Genomic DNA, 7,843 nt, shown 5'->3' with positions numbered 1-7,843 from the left:
ATGAACGCCTTGAGAAGAACGATACGTCGGAAAGTTTGTAATAGCACGAACTTTAGCAGGGTAAGGCCGGATACTTGCAGCGTCAACATGATGTTCAAGTATAGTTATCTCTCGGTGGACGAAGCGGCATTTCGAAGAGTTCAGTTGAAAACAGGCATTGCGAAACACGTGTAGAATAACCAAGAGTCACTGTAGATGACTGGATAAAGTAGGCGAAAAAATGGCAACGCCATCGAGATAGCACAGACTAGCTAGAGTACTTGAAACCATGAAGAAGGAGTCCATGATTCCTCGAATCTTGCTGGGCATTGTACAAGCCAAATCACAAAAGCAAGACGCAAAAAGTCGAGCATGTCGTCAATTCGCGATGAAGCTCTCGTGACTTTCTGTTTCCTCTGGAATAATGAGGATAAGTAACGCAAATTAAGGTTTAGTTGATTTGAAGAACACAATGACCGAGTTAGTCAAGCAGCGCACACGAGAAAACGCGGTCACACAAACATGAATGATGATGACATACACAACGCCTGTATGTGACCTCAACGCTCATGCTTGTGTGTCTGTTTTCTCAAGTGCACTGCTTAACCGAATCATCGACTGCCGACTAGGCCATGACTCCCTGTTAACCAATTACATAGCAACTCTTTGCATGGTCACAATCTTTCTTCTATTAATTCTTTGCCTCGCGTTCAATAAATTCTTCTTGTGTTCTGAGTACCGAGAAAGGGCTGCTTCAGGAGGAAGAGAAGCTACGGTAGTGCGGCGATATCTTTGGAAAAGGCTTAAGGCCTTAGGCAATAATATGGCCTTAGCGAATATAATTCGCAACTTACCAACTGTTCATCGAATGGAAAACGAAAACACATACAACCTTATCACTAGACTGGCCGGAGAAGAGTACGTAGCGGGGACACCTTGGAGCTTAATAGCGCTCCTTCAAATGGTGAAACGGTGAGCAGCCAGAAGCCGAGACTGAAGCTTAACTTGCACGAGGTGGCCCAGCTTCCGCCAAGGAATCATACGACAAGCGCAAACACACTACTCTGCCTAAGGGTAGTTGATACATGCTTTTCGGCAGGGGAACGCTGCTGAAAAGAGTAGGAAAGGAAAAAAGAAACGAGCGAAGACAAAAAATAAGTTGAAGGTAAAGCGCTGGTCTTACAACTGACTTTATTTCAGTGAAACGTTCTCCTATACAGACTGAACAGCGCATGCGTAAAAACAGTTATAGTCACATCTACGCTACCATAACATACGGCCATGTCTATCTAAGTTATGTGCTTCCCAGGAACAGAGCCAGCGCCCTTACACCGCTGTCGCAGCCGAGGTTTTCACGTCGAGCTTTCCTGACTATGCCTGCTGGGTGCTGCTGCTGTCTTACCGAAAAGCTCATGCTTAAAAATAGTCGCAGTTCTACTAGAAAGGCGAAACATCGATTGTCGCAAATTATTGGACAGCTATACGAAGTAAGGATAGTAGTTTTATCAGCCATATAAAGTTGTGAAGTAAGGCATAGTAACTAAATAATAAGCATGGTGCGACGCGCGCACAAGCAAACATGAACACATCTCACTCGATGACCGCGCAAACTCGCTGTCAAAACGCTGCAGCGAGACAGCGCGGCAGCAGCAGCGTGCTGCCTCTCGCATCAGCGCCAACTAATACCCTTTTCACAAGGGCGCCCGAAAGTCTTATGAGGAAAAAGACTTGTTCCGAAAAACAGTTGCGTCCGCAAACACACGACAGGGAGCGATCTCTTTTTCAGAAGCGGCCTTTTCTGCAAGCGGAGTTAGTCACTCTCTTTTACGGCCGAAAAGGAGTAGCCTGGAAACCAGTGGGCGCCAGCAAATATCATATGATAATAAAAAGAAAAAAGTATAAGCAAATGCATGTTTTCGCGTCACCTAGGCTCATCGTAAAAATACTTTGTCTCACAGAAGGTGCAGTAAAGCTACTAATTCTCACTTTCTTCGGTACCTTCGTAAGCAGGTCAAACGCTCGGTAAACTATTACAATAAATCTTTGCAATAAGGTTTCTTTTCATGACGTGGTTAAATGTATGAAAACCGTGTAATTCAATAAGCTCTCACTTTATATATCGAAATCCATCAGTTTATTGTGGCCTATTTTGTTTCGAACGCTAGTGCCACGCATTCGATAGCGTGTACAGAAGGAAACACTAAAAAGAGATCGCCAGTGCCGTGTGTCTGCCGCGTAACACTTCTTCACTAAAGGGTCTTTGAACTTGGTAAAAGACCGCTTACACAAAAGAGCTTTTGCGTGCTTGTGTCACAGAGATATAAGCCGCGAAAACGCAGCTCGCGCCGGACTGTGTACCCGTCGCAAATGGCTTTCAAGATGCAGCGGCCCAGCCAGGCGCTTGCGGCCGCCGGGGTAGAACGCGCCCCTCTCCCTACCCTCACCCCGGAACCTAGCGCGTGACGGAAGACGCTCGCTTCCTCCCTATTTCCCTCCGTTACGTGCACGAAATGGAGTCGCGATCGCCTGCTCACCCTCGCACGCTTCCACTAGCACATAGTGCGTGCGGCGCACGGCGACGATTTCATCGCCATTAAAACTTATACAGAACCTCACCGCGACGGCGACGGCAGAAATGCACCTGGAGTTTTTATAATTTCTGTCAAAAAAATTACAGGGTCTCTTAAGCTCTCTCGTAGGAGGTAAACGGCGAAAGCCTACTCTTCCTCCTATCTTCCGCTTCTTTCTCTTTGCCTCTTCTCTTCCTCTTCTTTCTTTTAGTCATTACTGCTCACTACTAAGCATTTTAGTCATTTGCAATCAATTGCGATCATAACAAGCCGTTGTTATACATGTTGGTCATATCATAGTCATCCGTAGTCACTACAAGTCATTTCAGTCATTATTAGCCATTACTAGTCATTACTAAGCATTTTAGTCATTTCTAATGAATTGTAGTCGTTCCAAGTTGTCGTTAGACATATTGGTAATTTCGTAGTCATTACAAGTCATTTCAATACTATTAGTCATGGCTGCTTATTACTAAGCAATTTTAGTCATTTGTAATCAGTTGTGGTCTTTACAAGTCATCGTTAGACATGTTGTTCATACAGTCATCAGTAGTCATTACACGTCATTTCAGTCATTATTAGTCTATGCTGGTCATTACCAAGCATCTTTAGTCATTTCTAATCAATTGTAGTCGTTACAATTCGTCTTTAGACATGTTGTTGAATTCGTAGTCATTATTACTCATTACAAGTCACTGTCATTATTTATTTATTTACAGAATACTGCATGCCCTTCTGGGCTCTTGCAGGAGGTGCTAAGCAATACAAAATACAAAAAGCAAAAATTGACAAGTTAAAGAACGTCAATGTTCTATTTTTTTCAATGGTGTTTATTTGTGTTAGTGCTGGAGTGGGTAAGGAAGTCCAGTCAGTAATCGTGCGAGGAAAGAAGGAATATTTAAAAACATTACTTCTGGCGCCATGTGGGATTATTGAATCACAGTGACGACATGTCTCGTTGACCGCATTGCGGAAAATAGTTTTAAATAATGATCTTAATGGTTAATATAATGAGTTTGGCAGTGGCAGTGGCGAGCGACGGACACGCGCTTCCACGGCTTACACGATTTCTGCACTTCTTTCAGGACACATCGGCCATCGCCAAGTTGATCCAACAACCATGCGCTGCTTTTACCATCTGCGATAACCGGCCACGCCCCCGCTCTCGGCAGTTTGGCAGTGGCAGTGGCGAGCGACGGACACGCGCTTCCACGGCTTACACGATTTTTGCACTTCTTTCAGGTCTGCTCCTGCTTTGGCCGTCTGTCTGTCATCCAGCTTTGTTCCTGGAATTTATTGCCGCCTACGTGGGCTGAACAACTTGGTTAAAGCAGTTATATTTCTTCGACACTCAGGACACATCGGCCGTCGCCAAGTTGACACAACAACCATGCGCTGCTTTTACCATCTGCGATAACCGGCCACGCCCCCGCTCTCGGCAGTTTGGCAGTGGCAGTGGCGAGCGATGGACACATGCTTCCACGGCTTGCACAATTTCTGCACTTCTTTCAGGTCCGCTCCTACTTTGGCCGTCTGGCTGTCATCCAGCTTTGTTCCTGGAATTTATTGCCGCCTACGTGTTCTGAACAACTTGGATAAAGCAGTTATATTTCTTCGACACCCAGGACACATCGGCCGTCGCCAAGTTGATACAACAACCATGCGCTGCTTTTACCATCTGCGATAACCGGCCACGCCCCCGCTCTCGGCAGTTTGGCAGTGGCAGTGGCGAGCGACGGACACGTGCTTCCACGGCTTACACGATTTCTGCACTTCTTTCAGGTTGGTGCACTTTTTCCTGTTAATTTTGCCCTGTGGGTCTATTCTAGCGCCACTGCCGCTGCCAAACCTGTCGCAACATGGGTGTTGTACATGACTGTTTTTGATGACGGATACGGAGTAAGAAGTTTGCATTGCTTGCAACAAAACAATTGATACTCCTGAAAGCTTCGTCAAATGCAAAGACTGTCAGTACCCATATCATGTACAGGGCTGCTCCGGAGTTTCTGAGTCGGGTAAACCATTGAGTGCTTGTTCTCGTAACGCCTTCCTCTGTCCTACATGCAAAACGGCGACTTCTCGTAGCGGAAAAATGCCCCCCACTGCCCAGGCTTCTGCTTTTGACATGGCCTCTGCTTTTCTGGAGCTGAATAAAAAAAAAAACTAGACAGTCTAATGCCACTGAAAGATAAGGTCGATAACATTGAACAGTCCGTTCAGACGATGTCTGACCATTTCGATGAAATCATCAAGCGTCTTGATAATCATGAAAAAGAAATTGGGCACCTGCGAAAAAGAGTGGCACTGGTCGAGAATACGCGATGCGATGAACAAATCTCTCAGCTTAACACCGATTTGGATGAGTTGGAATTACGAAGCAGGAAAAAGAACATAGAAATTCATGGTGTTGCTAAAACAGAGAATGAGAATCTCCTAGCGAAAGTGAACGACCTGGCTCAGCAAATAGTGTTGCAGAAATTAATGAGAGTGACATTGAGGCCTGGCACCGCTTTCCCACAAAAGCAAACAAGACACCACCCATTATTGTGCGGTTTCAACGACAAGCACAAAGAGACCAATGGCTTCAACACAGAAAGTCTTTGGCGGGGAATGGAAAAAACACCTACCTATATTATATGAAAGTATAGGTCCATTAGCTTACTCCCAGTATTATATAAAATATTCACCAAAATAATCTCCAAGTAGTGATACCAGCCGTCATAGAGGCATTACGTAATGAAGGAGAACATACCACATAAGTAAATACCTTGGGAAATGTCTACAGAGATTCCACAGCTACCTTAGTTCTACACAAGAAAAGTAGGAAGATACCTATAAAGAAAGCGGTCAGACAGGGACACACTATCTCTCCAATGCTATTCACTGTGTGTTTGGAAGTACTCAAACTATTAAACTGGGAAGGCTTAGGAATAAGAATCGACGGCGAATACCACAGCAACCTTCGGTTCACCGATGACATTGTTCTATTCAGCAACACTGCAGACGCGTTACAACAAATGATTGAGGACCTTAACGTAGAGAGTGCAAGAGTGGGGTGAAGGTTAATATGCAGAAGACAAAGAAAACGATGAATAGCCGAGCAAGAGAACAAGCGTTCACGATCGCTAGTCAGCCTCTAGAGACTGTGAAGGACTACGTTTACCTAGGTCAACTAATCACAGGGAACCTTGATCATGAGAAAGAAATCTACAGAAGATTAAAAATGGGTTGGAGCACATTCGGCAGACATTGTCAGCTCCTGACTGGAAGCTTACCGTTATCATTGAAAAGGAAGGTATACAATGAGTGCATTTTACCGGTGCTGAGATATGGGGCAGAGACTTGGAGAGGGACAAAAAAGCTTGAGACCAAGTTTAGGACTTCGCATAGAGCGAGGGAACGAAGAATGCTAGGCATAACGTTAAGAGACAGAAAGAGAACGGTTTGGATAAGAGAGCAAACAGATATAGCCGATGTTCCAATGGACATTAGGAGAAAAAAGTGAACCGGGGCAGGTCATGTAATGCGCAGGTATGATAACCGTTGGACCATTAAGGTTACAGAATGGGTACCAAGAGAAGCGAAACGCAGTCGAGCGCGGCAGAAGACTACGTGCAGTGATGAAATTAGCAAATTCGCTGGCGCTAATTGGAATCGGTTGGCGCAGGGTAGGGGTAATTGGAGATCGCAAGGATAGGCCTTCGTCCAGCAGTGGACATAACATATGCTGGTGATAATGACGATGTTGAGATTAAAATCTCCAGCCAATAAAATTATGTCGTGATGAAAGCCGTTCATGAAACCTAATAGATCACGCATGAACTGCGGAGAGGAGTCAGGAATCTGTAAACGGCGATTGGTAGGAAGGATCGTCCCCAGCAGGAAAGTTTGATTGCGAGGCTTTTATGGTTTTTGATTTCCGGAAGCAAAAACGCGTCGATGCCTTGCTTGACTAATACGGCAACCCCACTTCCTCTGGAGGCTCTATCGTGAGGGGAAACCCGGTTACGTAGAGGAGCGAAATCATCATCAATTTCTTCGCGCAACCAAGTCTCAGTGACTACAACGATGTGTGGCTGATACCCCAGAATTGTGGCTTCAAGACAGTCATTCTTATGTATGACGCTGTGTGCATTTACGTTTAGAAGCTTGAGTTCTTCGTCGATTGGGAATCCAAGTCACTCTTTACTCTGTTCATTACGTATTTTCACTCGCCACCCGTTGGCCTCATCCCTCCCGAAAATCTGCCCATCGATTTTCAGTTTATCATGCAGCAGAATGGGTTTCGATCTTGCCTTGATCCCTATCGTTTTTAGGGCTGTCCCATAACAGCTTTCTTATTCTAAGGGTGTCACGGGAATAATAATTTTGGACAAAATAACTAGTTACTTTTAGCTGCCGTACCTTCCGCATAACGCCTTGTTTCTTATTAAAATTCTGAAAGAACAGTATGACAGGTCGGTTTTTTTCAGTCCTACCGATGTGGTGGATTCTGGCCATTGAATTACACCTGACACCTAGCTTACCAAAAAATACCTCAGAGATAAATTTCTTTCTAAGAACGTATTCAGTTTCATCGGGTTCTTCTGATATTTCAAAGACAATTAGATTAAAACGCCTGCTTCTGTCCTCCAAATCAGCAATTTTTGCGCGAAGGAAGGTAACAGTTTTTTCAAGGTTTATTAGTAATTACTGGTCATTACTAAGCATTTTTAGTCATTTCTAATCAATTGTAGTCGTTACAAGTTGTCATTAGACATATTGGTCATTTCATAGTCATTACTAGTCGTTACAAGATATTTGAGTCATTATTAGTCATTACTGCTCTCTAGTAAGCATTTTAAGTCATTTGTAATCAATTGTGGTGATTACAAGCCGTCGTTCGACATATTGATCATTTCGTAGTCATCAGTAGTCAATATTAGTCATTACTAGTCATTATTAACATCTACCAATCCCTATTATAACGTTATCATTGACGAACTGTCACTAGCAATCATTTGTCTTCCTTTAATATGTCTTTAATCTGTCTTCAGAAGGCGTGATGACGCTTCGCCGGACACTCCGGCGGTCAAGTGTGCTGACACAAATTTCATCATGAGCTTAGAAAGGCATTCGCCTTAATAAAAATAATTGATTTACGTGCTCGATAGCGGGATGGAACCTCGGTCCTTCAGCACAGCAGCCTGACTCTAACGAGTAGGCAACAATCTCAAGCATGCTGCTAGCGTGCCGAAGCCAACAAAACAAGCTAAATATTACTTTTTAAATAACACATTGCCTTCCATGCTAAC

At 44.2% G+C, this 7,843-nt stretch overlaps 1 long non-coding RNA gene across 1 annotated transcript in view; it reads left to right on the top strand.

Moving 5' to 3' along the window:
* Positions 1–3,590: 3,590 nt before the first annotated feature.
* The window catches only part of LOC135915345 (uncharacterized), a 216,189-nt gene continuing 211,936 nt past the window's right edge, over positions 3,591–7,843 (top strand). The window contains exons 1-2 of the long non-coding RNA XR_010568599.2: positions 3,591–4,061; positions 4,175–4,331. This is a non-coding gene — a long non-coding RNA (uncharacterized lncRNA). The remainder of the gene's footprint in view (positions 4,062–4,174; positions 4,332–7,843) is intronic.

This window comes from Dermacentor albipictus, chromosome 1, assembly GCF_038994185.2.
Source record: "Dermacentor albipictus isolate Rhodes 1998 colony chromosome 1, USDA_Dalb.pri_finalv2, whole genome shotgun sequence".
NCBI lineage: Eukaryota > Metazoa > Arthropoda > Arachnida > Ixodida > Ixodidae > Dermacentor > Dermacentor albipictus.
The sequence above is the reverse complement of the archived record's forward strand: the minus strand, read 5'-3'. Positions and strand labels throughout refer to the sequence as shown.